This window comes from Peromyscus californicus, unplaced genomic scaffold (assembly GCF_007827085.1).
Source record: "Peromyscus californicus insignis strain IS unplaced genomic scaffold, ASM782708v3 Scaffold_23__1_contigs__length_62951481, whole genome shotgun sequence".
In the NCBI taxonomy this organism is placed as follows: domain Eukaryota; kingdom Metazoa; phylum Chordata; class Mammalia; order Rodentia; family Cricetidae; genus Peromyscus; species Peromyscus californicus.
Genome location: NW_026294534.1, coordinates 62019441 through 62040321, shown reverse-complemented (window position 1 = coordinate 62040321; position 20881 = coordinate 62019441). Strand labels below are relative to the sequence as shown.

Sequence of the window (20881 nt, the reverse complement as noted above, 5' to 3'; positions counted from 1 at the left end):
GAACTTGGTGATTCCAACAAGTAAAATGAGCACTGGGTTCCAGCTCAGAGGTAGAGTGCTTGCTAAATATGTGCTAGACCCCAGATTCCATTCCCAGCACTTTGAGGGGAGGAGAGACAATCTCATGTTATATCAAAAGTCAACCCTCACTGGGTATGGTGGCACATGTGTACAATCTAAGAACTCAGAAGGCTGAAGTAGAAGCAGAAGAGTTACAAATCTGAGGCTAACTCTGGCTCCATAGTCTGACCTTATGTCAAAGGGAAAAAAAAAAAAAGAAAAAAGAAAGAAAGATAACCACCCAATAGAGGCATTTAAAGGGTTAAATATGAAGCCTAAATCTCTGGGTGTTGGTAGCATGAATTCCGGGCTAGCTTAGGATACTGAGTAAGACCCTGCCTGCCTCAACTCCCACCACCAAGAAAGTCTAGAAGCATGTCAGGATAAATCTTAACAGATTTCAGATCCTTATGACAGGACTAAATTTAATCTATATAATTCGACTCCCTGTTTATTTATTTGTTTTAGGAACAGGGTCGCACTCTGGTGCCCAGGTAAGGTGGTCATGGAACTGACACTGATCTCTAGCTTCAGCCCTAGTGGATGGCTTGCAGGCACAGGCCACCACATCTGGTTCCCCTTGTGCTCAATCTTGGATCACACTTGGGCACATTTCAGACTTTCTGTGTTTGAAACCAACTTTGGGCTTTGCTTTTCTATGCTAGAATGATGAGTTCAAAGGAAATCAGGTCAAGGGACAACACAGGGTCTCCGCTGCACCCACACTCTCCCTTAGAACACCCAAACTCTAGCTGGGCGTAGTAGTGCACGTCTTTAATTCCAGCCCTTGGGAGACAGAGGCAGGGGATCACTGTGATTTCGAGGCCAGCCTGGTCTACAAAGTGAGTTCCAGGACAGCCAAGGCTCTTACACAAATAGAAAAAAAGGAATCCCCAATCTCTTTCCTGCACAGACACTCCTCGCTGCAGCATTCTCTGTTCTTCTCGATCCAGCCCCATCCCTGACCCTCAGCAAGTAAGGTCAGTGGGACCTGACTCTTCAAGTCAGGTCTTCGCAAGGGCACATACAAGGTAGGAGCTTCTTCCCCACCCACCCTGTTACCCTTCAGGAGACTCCACAAGTCCATATCCCAAGTACCAGGCCTGGGGCCCAGCACAGACATTGTGTAAGTCCCCCTCCTTTCCCCTCCTTCCCTCTACTCCCCTCCCCTGCTGTCCACTCCTCTTCCCTCCCTTCTCCTCTGAGATTTAAACATTCCATCCCAAAATGAAGCTCGTTAAGCAGGAAGGTAAACAACTCCAAACAGCCTCAGGAAGTCCCTGAAACTGACCAGATTCACGAGGCCCTTCCCTGCCAGAGTAAGCAGAACTAAGCTGCAAAGAAGACTAGAGACCAGACCCGCTTGCCTGGCAGAAGCAGGAACTATCCAAGCTGCCTGGAAAAAGTTTAGACCAACTAAGACACCTGGAAAGGTCACTGGTCAACCTGTTCAGCTGCCTGAAAACTGTGCAGTGTGCTCCATGCTCCCAGCTTTGTAAGCTGTCACCCCTGCTGGGGTGGGCTTTGGTGATGCAGCTGTCTTTGAGTCATTTCTTCTGTAAGTAACCCTAATAAAACTCTTTGGTTCACCAAGTTGAACTTTGATGGTGTTCATACTTTGGTGTGCTGTGTGCTCTCTATCTGGGGTGAGTGGACATGTGTGTGCATCCCCCCCAGGAAAAGTTTTGTCATACAACAATGGACTAGCTTGTTCCTGGGAAGCTTTAACCTGTCCAACCTTAAGTAGAGAGCTGTGCTATAGCTCTGTAACAGCTACCTTAATGGAGTGCCTCTGTGTACTCAATACCTACACCACAGGTGAGGACACAGTATCAAAGACTAGGCCACTTTTTTTTTCTTTTTTTTGTTTTTTTGTTTTTTTGTTTTTTTGAGACAGGGTTTCTCTGTGTAGCTTTGCGCCTTTCCTGGATCTCACTCTGTAGACCAGGCTGGCCTCAAACTCACAAAGATCCGCCTGCCTCTGCCTCCCGAGTGCTGGGATTAAAGATGTGCACTACCACCACCTGGCCAACTAGGCCACTTATAATTAGGTACCTATCCTGAGGTCCCAGGGTAGCAGATGGCACTACCCACACTCAAGCTCAAGTCTGCAGGGGACGAGTGCTACAAGATTTGTGCTGCAAGCATGGCCTCCAACAGTCCATTCATACAGCAAAAAGACAGGACAGCCTCCAAAGGTAAAGTGATTTCCTGAGTTCAATCCCAGAAGGAACCAACTCCACAACTGCTAAACCAAAAGCGGCACTGCTATGTCTGCTTCTTGATTCTCCCCACACCTCCCTGGCAACCCCTCCAAAACATATCCCTGAAGGTCACCTGGTGGCAGCACAACCGGATATCAATGCTCCAGTTGGCCACCCTCCCCATGAGTTTGTAGATACAGCAGCCAGACCCTCTCACAAAGAACTTTATGATTTTAAAAAAAAAAAAAAAAAAGGAGAGCATGAACTGGTTTCCTGTGCTCAAATTGGGGCACAAGAACTAAGTGTGAACAGAGTTCTCAGGCAGAGAGGGAATAAGAAGGAAACAAGTTTCCACTTCTCAAGGGCAGTAGAAGCCCAGAGGTGGAAGCTAATCACTAGCACGGTGGGCACTACTTGTCCACAGCTACTTCCAATCTGGGTCTGTCTCTCCATCTCCCAAGTCAGTGTTTGGGTGCAAAGAAAAAAACAGACTATCAGGAACTCTCCTTTAGAGCCCTCTTCCTACTCCCCTCACACCCTACTTCTGTTCCCTAAATGAGAACTCACCCTCTCTCTGCCTGCAGCCCTGACACACAACCCATAGTTAAGGAAAACACCTGTCCAATCACTGACCTGAGTGGATTAACATCAAGCCTGAGACTTCCAGTCTCACTCCCGTACAGTAATTTCAAAATGGCACCTTCCTAGTCCACTATAAGAGGAAGAGACAAGGGCAAAGGGAAACCCATGCACTCCTAACATTATAATGCATGACAGCAGTCAGCCAGCTACTGGAACTCTCACTTTCCCCATGCAATCAGCAACTAGCACGCACAAAGCCTTGGGTTCTATAAGACCACATAAACTGGCTGAGGAATGCATGCCTATCATCCCAGCACTAAGAAGGTATAGACAGGAGGATTGGAAGTTCAAGGTCACCCAGGACTCCATGGTGAGTTTGTGGTCAGTCTGAGATATCAGAGATCCTGTGCAAAAAAAAAAAGTCTATCTTCCTTGTCTGAATTTTTTAAATTATTTTTATTTTATGTGCATTGGTGTTTTGCCTGCATGTATGTCAGTGTGAGGGTGTCATAGCTTGAGGGTGTCAGATCTTATGAGCTGCCATGTGGTTACTGGGAATTGAACCCAGGTCCTCCGTAAGAGCTGTTAGTGCTTTTAACTGCTGAGCCATCTCTCCAGTCCTTGTTAGAATTTCTTAATTGTTTTTTCTTTTTCTTTCTTTTTTTTGGGTTTTTCAAGACAGGGTTTTTCTGTGTAGCCCTGGCTGTCCTAGAACTCACAGAGATACGCCTGCCTCTGTTTCCCAAGAGGCGTGCACCACCACCACCCAGCTCAGAATTTCTTTTTTTTTTTTTTCTTCTTGAGACAGGGTTTCTCTGTGTAGCTTTGCACCTGTCCTGGAACTCGCTCTGTAGACCAGGCTGGCCTCGAACTCACAGAGATCCGCCTGCCTCTGCCTCCCGAGTGCTGGGATTAAAGGCGAGCGCCACCACCGCCCAGCTCAGAATTTATTAATAATTTTTTTAAAATACTTTTGGGTTTACTCTGTAGAACAGACTTGCCTCAGACTCACAGAGATCAACCTGCCTCTGCTTCTCAAGTACCAGGAATAAATGTGTACAGTACCAAACCCAGCTTAATTTTTTTTTTAAAGATTTCTATTTATACATCTGTCTGTCCCATGTATGCAGATACCCAAGGAGGCCAGAAGAGGGCGTTGGATCTCCTGAAGCTGTAGTTAACAGGTGGTTGCTTGAATCCTCTGGAAGAGCAGCAAGCAGTCTTAAGCACTAGGCCATATCTCCAGCCCTAAATTTTTTTATTTGAATCCAATAGGATGGTGCCTACTATAATCCCAGAACTGTATGAATGAGAGAGGAGGATTGTGGGAATTTAATGCCAGCCAGGAACAGTGGTACACACCTGTCATTCCAGCAGTGCTCAAGGATCCCTGAATTCCAAGCTGGCCTAGGCTACACAGCAAGACCCTCAGGAGAAAAAAAAAAAAAAAAAAACTACTAAAACAAAAACCAAAACCAGGTAGTCCTGCAGTCATGGCTACTTGAGAACACACAGTGGGGAGATTCTTTGAGCATAGGGTTTGAAGACCAATCTGGGCTACAAAGGAAGATCTTCTAACCCTATAGCCAAAGCAGGGAGACAGAAAGATGGTGCCCCAGGCAGCCTGGGTAACATAGCAAGGCCCTGTCTCAAAAAAATTAATTAAAGCAGGTGGGGAGGTACAGGTAAGAAAGTAGCTGTATATCTCAGGGCTTGCCAAACATGAGCAGGTGTCTTGTTTCCATACTCAGCACCACACCAAAAAAAAAAAAAAAAAAAAAGAAAAGAAAAAGAAAAAAGAAAGAAAAGCTTCAAGTTGGGAAGGGTTTTGCTAGCTATTAACATTCTGTATAATACCTCTGCCATGAGGGAATGCCACAGGACTCCAGAGACACATGGTGTGTTTCCAGAGACTAAAAGCTGGGCATTCTCTCTCCGTTGCCAAGGATCAACTACTGCCAACAGCCATCATAAACCTCACAAATGCCACAGAGCCTCCTGGTCTCTGTCTCCAGGAAGGAAACAGAAGCTAGGTGAGGAAGTTAGATGGGCAGTGAAGTTTCACTTCAAAACCTCCCAGAAATAGACACTCAGGCTCCCAAAGAGACTGGCTGCAGCACCAAGGGGTGTCCTCCAGGAAAGCCTATGGTGTTCATGCTTGTCTCCTTGTCTGCAGCTGGGCTGGCAGCTCAGTGACAGCCACCATATTCTGTTCACTTCCAGACCAGTGACACCCAGCACTCACTCCAGGCAGGCAAACACTATGTTTTGCTGGCTTGGGCAATTACATCAACCAGTTAACTTCACACTTCAAATGTTTAAATTTAAACTAAGTTATGTATTTGCTTGTGTATCTCATGTATCAAACTTCCTATGTAGCCAACAACCCCTGATCTTCCTGCATCCTTATCCTGAGCTTATCCTGGGCTGAGTACTGAATCTAGGGCTTTGTGCATGCTCTGTAGTCCTCTACCAATTAAGTTACATCTTTAGACCTAATTTCTTTCTTTCTTTCTTTCTTTCTTTCTTTATTTATTTATTTATTTATTTATTTATTTTCTTTCTTTCTTTTTTTTTTTTTGTCATTGTTGTTGTTTTCTGAGACAGGGTTTCTATGTGTAGCTCTGGCTGTCCTGGAACTTGCTTGGTAGACCAAGCTGGCCTCATAGATCTGCCTGCCCCGCCTCCTGAGTGCTGAGATTAAAGGCTTGTACCACCACCGCCCAGCACTAAATTGTTTTTTAAAAACAGGAAGGGATGGCAAGATGGCTCAATGGGTAAAGGTACTTGCTGCCCAGGCCTCATGATCTGAGCTCAATCCCCTGGGCCCATGAGGCAGAAAAGGACTGACTCCTGAAAGTTATCTTCTGACCTCCACACATGTGCCATGGCATGTACTAAACACCCATACACATATACAAACAAGTAAATAAATAAATAAATAAATAAATAAATAAATGTAAAAAAGTTTAAGGCATTTATGGAACTGGGATTGATGGCTCAATGGTTAAAGAGCATTGGCTATTCATCCAGTAACTGATGGAAACAGAAGCAGAGAGCCATGGCTAAGCACCAGGCCCACCCAGCTCCAGAAGTCCAGTCGAAGAGAGGGAAGAGGAATTCCATGAACAAGGACATCAAGAACATGATGGGGAAACCTACAGAGACAATCAAAGCAAGCCAGTGGGAACTCATGAACTTTGTACTGACAGCTGTGAAGTCTGCATGGGACTGGACTAGGCCCTCTGCATGGGCAAGACAGTTGTGTAGCTTGGCTGTTTGAGGGGCCCCTGACAGTGGGAATAGGATCTATCCCTGGTGCATGAACTGGCTTTCTGGAGCCCATTGCCTATGATGGGACACCTTGCACAGCCTTGATTGCAGGGGGAGGGGCTTGAAACTACCTCAACTGAATGTGCCAGGCTATATCTTTTCAGAGGAGGGGATGGGGGGTGAACTGGGGAGGGGGGAGTTTGGGGGGGCAGAGGGAGGGATGAGGGGGCGTCTGTGGTTGTTATGTCAAATGAATAAAAAAATTCTTAATAAAAAAAAAAAAAGCATTGGCTACTCTTACAGAAGCCTGGATTCAATTCCTAGCACCCACACAGCAGCTCACAACCATCTGTAACTCCAGTAGGGGATCCTAAGCCCCCTTCTGACTTTCTCGGGTACGAGGATACATGCGGTACACTGACATGCATATAAGCCAAACACTCAATGTAATGTTTTGGTTGTCAACTTGACTACATCTGGAATGAACTACAATCCAGAAATGAAGGGCACACTTGTGAGAAATTTTTTTGCTTGGTTTGAAGTGGTTGAACCCACTTCTAGTCCGGACCTTTGAGACGTCAGACACATGCTTTGATCTAGATCTTGAGGTGAGAAGACACACCTTTAATCTGGGCCACACCTTCTGCTGGAAGTCTAATAGGACATAGAAGAAGGAAACTTTGGCTGTTTGTCTGCTTGCCCTCAACTTGCTGACACATCCATTCCTTCACTGGCATTGGAACCTACTTCTTCAAGACTCCAGCATATACTGAAGAGCAGCTGAGACATCCAGGCTTGGAGACTAAACAACTACTGGATTCCTTCTGTTCACAGCCAGCCATTGTTGGATTGCCTGGACTGCAGCCTATCAATCATTCCAATAACCCCCCTTTCCCTATATATCAAGAGAGATTCATTCTATAAATTCTGTTACTCTAGAGAACCCTAATTAATACAACCCATACACATAAAGCTTATTTTAAATAATTAATAAATATTCACAAAGCAAAGATTTGATCCCCAGCACCACAACACCGCTATTACTACTACTACTAATAACAACAGCCAGGCCAGGTGTGGTAGCATACACCTTTTTCTTTTCTTGGAGACAGGGTCTCTTTCTTCAGCCATGGCTATCCTAGAACTCACTCCATAGACCAGGCAGGCCTCTAACTCAGAGATCTACCTGCCTTTGTCTCCTGAGTGCTGTGATTAAAGACGTGTGTGGTACTAATCCAGCAGCATATCTCACTCCAGAAGTAGAGGCCAGCTAAAGCTATACAGTGAGACCCTGTATCAACCAATCAAACAATATAATAATAATATTTTAAATGGTGCTGGAGATGTAGTTCAATATAAGAGTACCTGCCTAGTGAGACTGAGAGGCTAGGTTCTCAACCTCAGAACCGCAATAATAAATAAAAACACTTTATTCACTTGACAACGTGAGGTTAATCCCTGGGACCCACATGGTAGAAGGGGAGAAGCCACTGGAAAAGTTGTCCTCTGACCATATGCCTTCTCACAATAAATAAATGGATGTAACTTCAATAAATAAGTAAACTACCTTACTGATGGCAACACAGGATAACCTGCCATAAGCAGAGTTCTTTTTTGTGAGGGAGTAGGGAGTGAGAAGTCTCACTATGTTGCCTAGGCTGGACTGAAAACTTACAACCCACCCCCACCCCCGAATCAGCCTCCCAAATGTTAGAATTATTGGTATTTACCACGAGCCTGGCTAGAACTCTTCCTTAAGTACTCACGTACCCTTTACAGGCCAGTTTATGGGAATTTATCCACTCAGTGGTACATACTATACACAAAGGGTGGTGTTGCAAACAGAAGCAAGGCAGAGCACTGGGCATTACAAATAACACTTCCATTCATTTAGATGGAAACACCCTATACAGTAGTTAATTCCCAGTTCCCAAAGAGACTGCTTATTTCTTATCCTCAACATCCCACAGGGACCAAATGCCCCCAGTGCTTACTCCAGCAGGAAGGAAACCCTGACTTCCCTGGCTATTTCAGTTACATAAATCAACACTTCCTCGGCCAGGCAGTGTTTAGACCCACGTGCGTTTCAGCAATACCCACCGACTGATAACCACATTACATTATGCTGGATTAATGTACTTAGATCAATACATTTCTAACTACAAAAGGCTTTTTATTGCTGTAAAGATCCTTCAAAAAAAGTTCAAAGATTTTCCTGTTAGATAAACAGACATAGTAGAGGCGCCACCATCCACAAGCAACATCTGTGGCTCAAGAGACAGTGGAATTTCAGGGGGTGTGAGTAAATCCCTTAAATTGCTTATTTTGCATATGCATAGACATATATACATACATACACACAAATAAGTAAAAAAATGTAATTTTTTTAATTAAATAAATAAAAATAGCCAGGTGGTGGTGGGACCCTTTAGAGGGATGCCTTTAGAGGGACATAGATCTCTGAGTTCGAGGCCAGCCTGGTCTACAGAACTAGTACCAGGATTGCTGGGGCTACACAGAGAAACCTTGTCTCAAAAAAATCAAATAAATAAATAAATACTAGCTTGCACAGTGGCTCATGCCTATAATTCCAGCACTAGGAGGCTAAAGCAGGATTGTCACGTTTGATTGCAACCTGGGTGACACAGTAAGTCCCTGTTTCAAAACGCAACATGCATGCCTGGCAAACATAAGAACCTGACTTCTAGCCTCAGAACCCAGGGAAAAATACCCCGTAATCCCAACACTCGCTGGAGCTCCCTGGCCAACCAAGCCTGCCCTAATGTGACCAGTGAGGAACCCTGTCTCAAACAAACAAACAAACTAATTAATTTAATGTATATACACACATACAAACCAAAAACTATTTCAGAGTCTAAGATTGGTGGGCATGGTAACATAACCTTTAATCCCTGCATGATTATAGATTCAAGGCTGGCCAGGTCTACAGATTACTACCTGTTTACATAGATAGATGATAGACAGACAGACAATCCTAATTTTATGTGAGACACTGCCTCCAAACAAAAAAGGCCAAAGTCACTAAGCACACTGGTACACGTCTATAATCCTAGCACTAAGGAAGCAGAAGCAGGAGGATCAGTAATGAAGGCCATTCTGGGCTAAGTATACAGTTTAAAGCCAGCCCAGGCTATAAAAGACTCTGACTTTTTTCCAACATGGGAGGGCCTGGCTCAGATTTTCACCCATTATTTTCCCCCTGGGTTTTATCCATCTGTTGCCACACTATTCACCCACAGTGATTATAGGGCTTTCACTAATTACTAAGAAAAAAAACCCACTAAAAAAAATAGAATATCCTATGTGGGCATGGAGGCACATGCCTGTACTAGCAGCCCTTAGGAGGCAGGAGGTTCCTAAGTTAAAGGATCATGAGGCTGAGGCCAGTCTGGGCTACACAGTCAGTACAGCCACAGCTGCATAGAAAAACCTATCCCAAAGAGTGGGAGTGGGTGTGGGGATGCAAGTGTCCTGCCCCCTCATTCCCAATCCACCTTGCCCCAGACTCCTCTCAGACTCAGAAACTGAGTTAGCACCTCCACAACTCTCTAAACCTGGGTCCCAGAGCTCAGGTGAATTCTGATCTCCATGTGGGCACTAAGCCACACACTGGTCTTCTCAAAGTACCATTATTATGTGTAGTCAAATGCCTTTGTATGTCACTTTCCCAGTCTTTTGTTTCCAAATCTGATCCATTACCATGAAAAAGGTTCATTTTTCAAGGTTCTGAAGCTCACCATGTAACTGCTTCACATCCTATACTGTTTCAAAATGTGGACAGGATCCTTTAAGATTGTAGCTCACCTACTTTTTGGCTTCCCACAATTCTTCAAGTTCATTATCATCTTCTATTTTGCCTCCAGTCTAATTAGTTACCCTTCTCTATACTTGCCCTTCACTCACAAATTACCCCATTTAACAGAGGGAGATGCCAAGGCCAAAGCAAATACAAGTGCCCGCCACATAGCAAATCTTTCTCATATCTGGTAAGAGAACACAGAAAAAGTGAAAAACTTCCAACATTTGTTTCTCTCCGAGGATATTTAGCCTTGGTAGAGTACCAAGACCCTTCTGGTCTGAGAGTCCAGGCTAGGGCCCTAACACCATGAGCATCATAACCAACCTGTGCTAACCAGCTAGTCCATTACCTCTGATTCACTGATTCCCTCAAGTTTACTGAGCACCTCTGACAGGAGTTATCACCTTCACAGCAGTGTGTTCCAATATTTATAACAATGCTGGTTTTATGATATAACTTGGTAAGCCACACCACTAGGGGAAAAAAAATATCTCCTTTAAGAATGAAAAGGGGAGGTTGGGATTTGGCTCAGTGGTAGAGCGCTTGCTTAGCAAGCAGAAAGCCCTGGGTTCGGTCCTCAGCTCTGGGAAAAAAAAAAAAAGAATAAAAAAGGGAAAAGGCCAGGCAGTGGTGGCACACATCTTTAATCCTAGCACTGGGAAGACAGAAGCTGGCAGATCTCTGTGAATTTGAGGCCAGCCCGGTCTACAGAGCTAGTATCAGGACAGCTAGGGCTGTTACACAGAGAAACCTTGTCTCAAAGGAAAAAAAAAAAAAAAGGAATGGAAAAAGGGAGCCAGGTGGTAGTGGTGGTGAAAATTAATCCCAGCACTCAGGAGGCAAAGGCAAGTGAATCTCTGGTGCAAGGCCAGCCTGGACTACAGAGTGAGTTCCAGGACAGTCAGAGCTACACACAAAAACCCTATCTCAAAAAAGCCAAAAAAGTGCCGGGCAGCAGTGGCGCACTTAGTCCCAGCACTTGGGAGGCAGAGCCAGGTGGATCTCTGTGAGGCCAGCCTGGTCTACAGAGCGAGATCCAGGACAGGTGCCAAAACTACAGAGAAACCCTGTCTCAAAAAAACCAAAAAGAGCCGGGCGGTGGTGGCGCACGCCTTTAATCCCAGCACTCGGGAGGCAGAGCCAGGCGGATCTCTGTGAGTTCGAGGCCAGCCTGGGCTACCAAGTGAGTCCCAGGAAAGGCGCAAAGCTACACAGAGAAACCCTGTCTCGAAAAACCAAAAAAAAAAAAAAAAAAAAAAAAAAACAAAAAGAATGAATGAAAAAGGGAAGCCTCCTAAAAAGAGGTGTCATCTCTGCTATGGTGTGGGTGTAGTTTAAGTGTCCTCCACACAGAAACCACAACGTGCTGTCCTTAGGTTTATAGCCAAGTGTGGTGGCATTGGTCTGTCGTCTCAGCACTGGGGAGATAGGAGGCAAGAGGAGCAGCAGTTTGAGGCCAGTCTTGGTCACATAGCAAGCATACCCGAGAAGCTCCAGGAGACCTTGTCTAAACTATGTCCCTCTGCCAAACAAGAAGGTGGAAATTTAACCAGGCTATATGCTACTTAGACACGAGTCCTTTGGTGTGGGGTTAGTGGTACAAACCTGTAATAGTAGTTACTCAAGAGGCTGAGACAAAAGGATTCCAAGATCAAGGCCTTCCTGAACAACAAAGTGAGTTCAAGGCCAGTCTAGGCAACTTATCAAGATGCTGTCTCACAATTAAAACAAAAAAATTGGGGGGATAGGGGCTGGAGAGATGGCTCAGTAGTTAAGAACACTAACCGCTCTTCCAGAGGATTCAAGTTCAATTCCCAGCCCTACAAAGTAATTCACAACCACCAGTAAGTCCAGTTCCAGGAATTCAACACCCTCTTTTGACACTGTATGGATGAGGTATACAGACTTACATACAGGCAAAACACCCATACACATAAAATTAAAATTTTTTAATGTTTAAAAAATATTTGAAGACTGGAGATACAGCTCAGTGCAGTTCAACAGCAAAAGCACTTGCTTAGTATTCATAAGAACCTGGGTCCAATCAACAACATGGAGGGTGGCTTTGGAATTAAAGAGAATTAATCCTTAGGGTGACGCTCCCTTGGTTAAATCTGATGACCTTTTAAGAGAAAAACTGGGGAGATGGCTCAGCAGTTGGGAGCACTTACTGCTCTTGCATAGAACCCAGGTTCATTTCCCAGTGCCCACAGTTCCAGAGAATTCAATTCCCTTTTCTGATATCCTCCAGCTCTCATGCACACATGTGGTACACATACATACACTGAGGCACATATACATAAACATAAAATATTTTTTAAAAAAAGCTGAGTGTGGCACATGGGTTTAATCCCAGCACTCAGGAAGCAGAAACAAGTGGATGTCTGAGTTTGAGGCCAGTCTCTTCTACAGAGCAAGTTCCAGGACAGCAAGAGCTACACAGAGAAACCTTGTCTTGAAAAATGAATAATAATAACAATAATAATAAAGTACATGTGTGCATATGTACAGTTATATACACATACACACACAATAACAGCCTGCTCCTGTCTCTTGAGTTGTAACACCCTGTGCTAGCTCAAGACTCAATAAACTTCTTCATAAAGTAGCCTGACTCAGCCATTTTGTTACAGTAACAAATGATACAAGAAACACCAGTTACCTCTTTTTTAACACTATCTGAGCTGGAGTTCCTTTCAAGTGATAAATATATGCAGGTCCATCTCCTCCCAGGACACTCACCCTAAGCCCCAAGCTCCTCACCATCTCTCCTCTTCACTGAGGGCAGTGCCTACAAATGACCAGCAAGAAGCCATAGAAAACAGGTCTGCAGTAGCCTCCTGCCCGGACTTGACTATCCCAGGAGCTGAGGACCCAGGAAACTCTCCAAGTGCTTCTCCACAGAAGAAAATAGCTCGAGTTGAAACTTGCGTCCACATGGTCCACCGACAGATTTAGAACTCAAATTATAGCCTCGGCAAGGAGTCTTCACAAAGGACTCAAATTAAGCAAGACCCGGAGGGATATGAACAGGGAGAGACTGCATTAAGTCAAACTAGAAAGAGAAGTACAGGCTGAGCTGAGTTAGTGGTATATAACTTGTTGAAATGCTAAGCCAAGGGGCTCACCCCCTTCAGTGCTCTCTGCTCAGGCCAGCTCTCTGGGTTCCCAGCCTGAAAGCAGGCTGTGGCCTCAAAGCAGAACTTACTCAGATTTCAGCTGAGTTCATTTCTGTCCTGTGGACCATCTCTCAATGCCAGCATTCATTTCCTTAGGCTCCTGAGAGCTCTACCTTTAGCAAAGCAGATAAAATTAGCTACTGCAGTAAACTTGGAATCCAGGGTGGGCCACTAAAAAAGTACACAGGAGATTTGTAAACACCATGAAAAACCTTCCTTTGAACCAGGCCAAAGTCACCTAAAACTTACAGAAATGTAGTGAAGTCCTCTGTCCCTTGCCCCCTTTGCACCTTCTTCAGATCTAGGATGACCCATTTCCTGCTTTTGTCCTTTCAGACCAAGGCCACAACCTGGGTCTCCTCTTTTGATCAAGGGGTGAATCAGAAGGCTCAAGGCAGCAGGAAGCCCTGAGAGAGCAAAGGAGCCCTTTCTTCTCTTTTCTCAGGAAGGGAAGGTCCTCTCTGCAGAAAGGACTGAGGGTTACGGCAGGAAGTGGGTTTGTTCCATAGGCTTGACCTTGTGATAATAGAGAGACATTGTTTCTGTCTTGTCTCTCAGTGCCCACAGTCTTCTGACACTGGCCTAGGGAGTCAGGAAAATTAATAACCAGAGCAGCATGTGGTGCTGCACACCTGTGATCCCAGCATCCAAGAGGCTGAGGCAGGAGGACTGGCAAAAGTTTGAGGTCAGAAAAAACCCTGTCTCAAGAGAAAGAAGTTGGGCACGGCAGCCCATGACTTTAATCTCAGTGTTTGAAAGTTAGAGGCAGGCAGATCTCTGAGTTCCAGGCCAGCCAAGAAGACATAATAGAGACCTTGTCTCAAAAAAAAAAAAACAAAAAACAAAAAAAAAAAACCACCCTCTAGTTGCAGGACTTAGAAAACCACGGGGGTGGGGGGTTGTTGTTTATTTGTTTTTTTGTATTTCTTTGCATACAGGTCCCCTAACTTTCCCTCTAGTCACAAAAGTCTCAGTCCTCTGAAAACTGAGATAAAAGTCATGAAAAAGTCCAACACTCTGGAAAGCCTAAGCAAGATGATTCAAGGACAGCATAGGCTACATAAATGGGGAGTCAAGGGGCAGCCTAGGCTACATTTTTTAGACTCTATCTAAAAAGTAAAGCACAATGATGACTGAGAAACCTAAGGACTGGCAAGAAAGAAAACTAAACAAAGTTTAGTTTTCTAAGTCTTTCTTAGTCATTTCTAAGTCTTTCCCTTCACAATAGAGACTTGGATAGCTCCAAGGTTAAACGATAAGTCTCTCTCACAGAGGTTAAGAAAGGAAATCTCAAGAAGGGAAAAAATCTCAAGCAAGCAGGTAGGGAACTGCTATGCTGCAGGACCCCTCAGGAAAATGAGAAATCCATTGTGTCTCTTATAAGGAAAAGGGAACATAGCTAAAGTGGAACAAAGGCCAGGCACAGTGGCGCATACCTATAATGCCATCATTCATGAGGCTGAGGCAGGAAGATGACCATGAATTTGTGATTACCATGGGTGCAGAGTGAGTTCCAGACCAGCCTGTGTAAAGAAAGAAAGGCCAAGTGGTGGTGGTCCACGCCTTTAATCTTAGTGCTCCTGAGGCAGAGGCAGGCAATCTCTGAGTTTGAGGCCAGCCTGGTCTACAGAGTGAGTTCCAGCACAGCCAGGGCTACACAGAGAAAGCCTGTCTCAAACACCCCCCCCCAAAAAAAAAGCAAAGAGGGTGAGGGAGGAGGGAGGGGGACACAGAGATCACCCAGAAAAATGAGAAAAAGAGTATGCCTGAATGGTGGCATATAGCATGTAATCCCAGGACTTGCTTAATAGGCTGAGACTGGAAAAATCTTCTATTTATTGATTTATTTTTTAGTTTTTTTTGAGACAAGGTTTCTTTGTGTGGCCCTAGCTGTCCCAGAACTAGCTCTATAGACCAGCCTGGTCTCAAACTCAGAGAACCGGCTGCTTCTCCATCCTTAGTGCTGGGATTAAATGCATGTGCTACCATGCTTGGCTGGAAAATCTTAATTCAATGACAACCTAAGCTATAATGCAACAAGACTGAGTCTAAAAAAAAAAACCTTTAAAAATGTGGAGAGGCCAGGCATGATGACATCAGCCTTTAATTCTAGCTCACACGGGTCTCCAGGCAAATCTCTATGGGTTCAAGGCTACCAATGAGAGCTACATGGTGAGACCACCCCATTCCGCCCCAAAAAAAGAGGGCATCCCAAAAAAAGAGGGCTTGTAAAAAAAATTAGGGACAGTTCAGACAGTGGGGAAAACCTCCAAGGAGCACTTCAGATCATTTGGTGAAACTTGGAAAAAGAAAGAAGTCACTCAAAGCATGGATGGAAAAGCAGGGAGGAAATTTTAGAGGGGGGATCTGTCAAAAAATGGGACACAAGCCCGGCGTGGTGGCGCATGACTTTAATCCCAGCACTCCGGAGGCAGAGGCAGGTGGATCTTTGTTCTAGGCCAGCCTGGGCTACACAGCGAGTTCCAGGACAGCCAGGGCTATTATATAGAGAAACAAACAAAAAACAAAACAGGACAACAGCTCAGAGAAACAACGACCTCCTCAGAAAACTGTGGGAGGGGGTTCGCCGAGAGGCAGAGGGATCTCAGAAACATCCTCCACAGACGAAAGTCCTCAGAAAGAACGTGTAAGTGTCTCCCAAGGGAAGTGGAACCTTCCTGAGGGAGGCAAGGAATCCCAGAAAGGAAGGGAGGGGGCGCTCATCACACAAAAAGCCACTTTTTACAGAAGCTGGGGACTGAGGCCAGAGACTCTGGAAAAAGAAGGGAGTTCCTCAGAGAATGACTGCACACCCTCAAAGAGGCAGGGTATCTCTGAGATAAGGACTCAGAGATGGGGGCTCCCCTCGGGAACCCAGAAGGTCTCAGACTCCCTGAGGAAATTGAGAGTTCACGTAAAAAGGGCTCTCCCTCACAGGCAGGGTTCACAGCGCGCGGGGGTGGGGGATAAACAAGGGTCCCTCAGGTTAGAGCCTCAGAAAAGTTGAGTTTACAAAGGCGCTCTCCTCAGAGGGGCAGCGTCCCCGAAAGACGACACTCGGAGACACAGGATCCCCCTTTCTGGGGGACTCCGGAAAAGCTGGGGTTCTCCAGAGGAGCACCCTCGGAGAGGCGAGGTCCTAGAGAGAAAGGGCACCTTCAGACATTAAGTTCCCTAAAAGAAGGGTGCCCCCAAACGGGGGACCCCAGAAAAGGGCACTCAGACACGCGGGGTTCCTACCGAGAAGGAGTCCTCAGACACAAGGGGCCTTCAGATGCAGGGTCGCCTAAAGAGTCCGGTAAGGAAACGCACCAGCCCGGCCAAGCGGAAGCCAGGGGAGCCCGGGGCACCGGAAGCCGGGGACCCCGGCAGCGGCGCCGGCCCCGCACTCACCGAAGTTGCTGGGCTCCGCAGGACCGGCAGCTGGGCCCCGGGCCGGCCTCGGGCAGAACGCTCAGGTCCGGTCTGGTCGCGTCCCACGGCGACGGCTCCCTCGGGTGGCGCCTGAGGCGGCTGCGGAGACAGGACGACGGACGACCGACCGACCGACTGCGCGGGCGGCGCGGGGCGCGCTCAGGCAGCGAGGGTGCGCGTGCGCGAGCCGGGGCGCTGACCCCGGGCGGAAGGAGCTGCTTCGGCGCGCTCGGAGCCGCGACTCGGTCTCGCCGCTCCTTCTCACACTGAAATTGCCCGCTTCACAGCCCGGCTTCCCCGGTTGCTAGGCAGATTTCGCCTCTCACACTTCCGGGTTGAAGCACGTCTCTCCGAGTGGCGGCGCCGCAGGCCAATGAAGTCTGGCCGGGGCGCTCTGGATCCGCACCCCACAGAGGGTGTGGCCAGCCTCAGGACAGACAGTTCCCAGCAGCCAATGAGCGCGTTGGCCGGCTGGCCCTCAGGATTGCGCCGGTGGCTGGGGCGGGCCCGAGGGGGCGGGGCAGAATGACTGACAAACCATCATCCAATGGAAGAATGGAGCGGGTAGCAGGGCCAGTCAAGTCGCCATGAGGGTGGGATTTAGGTCCGGGGCGGGAATGCCGTGAGGGGTGCGGCCTTGGAGGACACGTCAATTCGTGGCCCGCTTGCTCGGACTCGGGAGGGCGGTTCGACTGGACCGCCCGGCGGCCGGCAACAGACTGAGCGGAGGGTTCCCCCGCAGTGCGCAGCAGGGGCGCCCCACCCACAATGCACTGGAGGCTGTCGGGCCTGGACAGGCGCTTCTGAGTAGACCTCGGGTGACTGGTTGCTTGGCTTGGATCCTGTGGGCGTCGGGGACGCCGCCACCTTTGAAGAGTCTCGGGACGACCCCACCCTCATCCCCGCCGCCCATTCGGAAGAGAATCTTGAGGTTCGCGTCGCTGGTCCCGTTCTGAGGACGCTGTCGGCGAGCTCGGCCTTCTTACCTGCTTTTCTGAGATTGCCTGAATGAGGATACTTCGGGAGATTCAACATCACTGAATCTCCTGAACGCTGCTGGGATGTACGCATTATCTGAATGGAAGCCCCACCCCAATCCCTGTAGATCACATGCTGCCATCGCAAGGGGAGAGATGTGGGACTGGAGCAGCCCTAGATTCCCCCTCACCCCTTTACTCAAGCTGTGGTCTTTTAACTCATTTTTCCCCCTTTGAGACGGGGCCTCAGTTTGTAGCCCCAGCTGGCCTGGAACTCACCTGCCTTTCTCTGCCTTCTTGAATCTTTCGGTTTTATTTTGTTAGGGGAGGGGGCTTTTTAAGCGTTTATTCTATTGATTGGGTGTCAGTGTGTATGCCATGACAAGCATGTGGAAGTCAGAGAACAAGCTGAAGGAGCTGGGCCTCTGTTTCCTCTTATGTGGGTCCCAGAGATCGAACTCAGGGCCTCAGGCTTGGTGGCAAGAACCTTTACACTTTGAACCATCTAGTCCTCCCTGTTTGTTTTTGAGACAGGATCTTACTGTGTACCCCTAGCTGCCCTGGAAATCTATGTAGAGCAGGCTGTCCTCAAACTTAAGAGATCCTCCTTCCTCTCCCTCACAAAGTGCTCTAATTCAAGGCAGGTGCCACCAAGCCCGCAGGATGTATTTTGATACGGTCTCCTGTATCCCAGGCTAGCCTCAAACTTGTTCCTGTGTAGCTCAGAATGATCTTGAATTCTACTACCCCTGCTTAACTCTTTTGGTCTCCTGCATCTCCACAATTTCTCCTCTAGATAGGAACATTCCAAGAACCTTTCTGTTTCCCAACCACTTCCAGATAAAACTAACATGTCACCCAAAATTTCAGCATATCATCAGGCTGAAAGTAGCAAAAAGGCTTCAACTGTCTTCCACCATTTTTTAAGTATTTATTTTATGTGATGGATGCTTTGTCTGCATATCTGCACCAAGTACAGTGCCCCCCAGAAGCCAGAAGAGGGCATCAGATCCCCTGGGACTTGAGTCAGACAATGATGAGCTGCCATGTGGGTTCTAGGAATCGAACCTGGGCTGGAAGAGCAGCCAAGTGCTCTTAACATCTGAGCCATCATTCCATCCCCACCATCTCCTTTTTAGACAGGATCTCATGTAGCCCAGATTGGCCTAACTGTAAAGTGTAACCAAGAACGACCTTGAACTCGCGATCCTCGGCTTCCACCTCCTAAACACGTCAGGCATGTGCCACCACACCCAGTTTATGCAACGCTATGCTAATCAAGTCCTTCCTAATGGAGTTTAAACCAGCCCCTTTTATTTTCTTTGGCAGGGTCTCTTGTTGCCCAGGCTGGCATTACACTCCTAATCTTTCTACCCCTATCTCTCCTGTGCCAAAATGACAGGAATGAGCTACCATGCCTGACCCTCAGTTCATTCCAAAGTCCTTGCCTTATTTACAACTGTTCCCCAACGGACCCAGCTTTGCCTAAACAGGTAGCCACATAGCCTATTGAGGAGTCAAATAATGAAGACAGTGGTGATGAGAAAGACCCCCAGCTCTGAAGATGCAAATGGTGAGCTGTGATCGCCACTGCTCAGTACACAGTCACCTCCAGGTACGCAGATTACCAAAGGAGACTTGTTACTGGAGGAACTTCCAGAGCCAGGAAGGATGCAGTAAAGGGAAACAGGCCTGCTACACCAGACGGAGCATTACCCTGAAGAGGTACAAAGAAATTGCTGTGCTAATGTAAAGGAGGAAGCCATCAAATAAGATAATGGATGAGAACTAGAATGAACTCAAGAACTCTGAGTTTGTAAACCTGGAAGGCCTGTGTTTACAAGTAAGATAAAATTTTGGAAGGAAAATAAGTTCAGAGAGTAACAGGGATGGGAAACCATGACTCCTTGAGTGAGCTCAATCTAACCTGGCCCCAAGTGAAAGGCTGACACACAGTCACCAGCTAAGGAAGGAAGCCATGGTCAACATGAAGACCTGTTCCCTGCACCTTGTTGGCACTCTGCTTCAAAACTACCACATTCTGCAAATGTTTGAGGCAATCAGAGTAAACAATAAACACTTGGACCTGGTGGCTCCAGAGCTGGGGACAAACCCATGTGTGCCACTTCCTAAAAAGGCCAGTTATTGCCCTCACTATGTAAGAAGTCAGAACCCTGAACCAGGCCTAGCAGTGCACATCCTAGCACTGGGGAGGCTGAGGCAGGAGCATCTCAAGTTCTAGGCCATCCTGGGTTACAGAGCAAGCAAACAAAACCAGAAACCTTTTCAAAGGCTTGTGTTGAGGATGTGAGTCAAAGCGCCTTGTACTGTGCCTGGCACTCAGTAGGACACAAAAGCTACTTTAATTCCTGCCACTAATTGGGAAGCTTTGCAAGGACAAGAATCAGCCTATTTAAGTGATCCCTTGGTACTTTTGCATATAACTCTTATTGTTTTTCTGAGGCAGGGTCTTACTGTGTAGCCTAGGCTAGCTTAGAACTTATTATGTAACTCAAGATGACCTAAGAATAGTCCTCTTGCCTCAGTTTCACAAGTGCTAAGTATGCTAGGTGTACAGACAAAGCATTCATACACATAATAAATTTTAAATCTCAAATTCAGCACATGCTCAAAGGTGAGAAAACACTGAGGTCTCATGGAAAGCAAGCTCATATTAAGAATCAAAAATTGGTGCTGGAGCTGGGCAGTGGTGATGCACGCCTTTAATCCCAGCAACTGAGAGGCAGAGGCAGGCAGATCTCTGTGAGTTCGAGGCCAGCCTGATCTACAGAGTGAGTTCCAGAACAGCCAAGGCTACACAGAGAAACCCTGTTTTGAATAACAAAACAAAAATATTGGTGCAGGAGAGATCACTCCGTGGTTTAGATCAGTTGTTATTCTTGCAGAAGACCCAGGTTTGGTTCCCAGCATCCACCAGGCAACAAATGTGGTACACACAAAAACATGCAGGCAAAACACATGAAATAAAAATAAATGTTAAAAAATGGATAAGCAGTGCTCTAGTTACTGTCTAGCCAGCTCACGGCACCCTCTTACAGTGTTCTCAGTGAACCACTCCTGAGACCAGCCAGATGACTCAGGAGGTGCAGGTGCTTGCTACCAAGCTTGACAACCTCAATTTGATCCCCTGCCCTGAGACCCATGTAGTGGAAGGACAGAACCAACTTCCACAAAGCTAACCTCCACATGTGCTCTGTGACACACATGTGCCTACACACAAAATAAACTACGCCTTTACTGGTAAAATAAATAACCCAAAATGTCCTGAGCCCTAGACTGGAAACACAGCTCCATTGGCTTGCCTAGCATGCGCAGTGTCCTGGGTTCCATTCCTAACACCACATAAACTAG

At 46.8% G+C, this 20881-nt stretch overlaps 1 protein-coding gene across 3 annotated transcripts in view; it reads right to left on the bottom strand.

Moving 5' to 3' along the window:
* The window catches only part of Gatad2a (GATA zinc finger domain containing 2A), a 97877-nt gene extending 81010 nt beyond the window's left edge, over window positions 1-16867 (bottom strand). The window contains exon 1 of one of the 3 annotated variants that reach the window (XM_052752698.1): window positions 16512-16867. The gene's annotated coding sequence lies outside the window, so the exon portion shown is untranslated. Of the gene's footprint in view, window positions 1-16358; window positions 16456-16511 lie in introns of those variants that run through there. The other 2 variants (XM_052752696.1, XM_052752697.1) reach the window with 2 other exon arrangements.
* Window positions 16868-20881: the final 4014 nt, after the last annotated feature.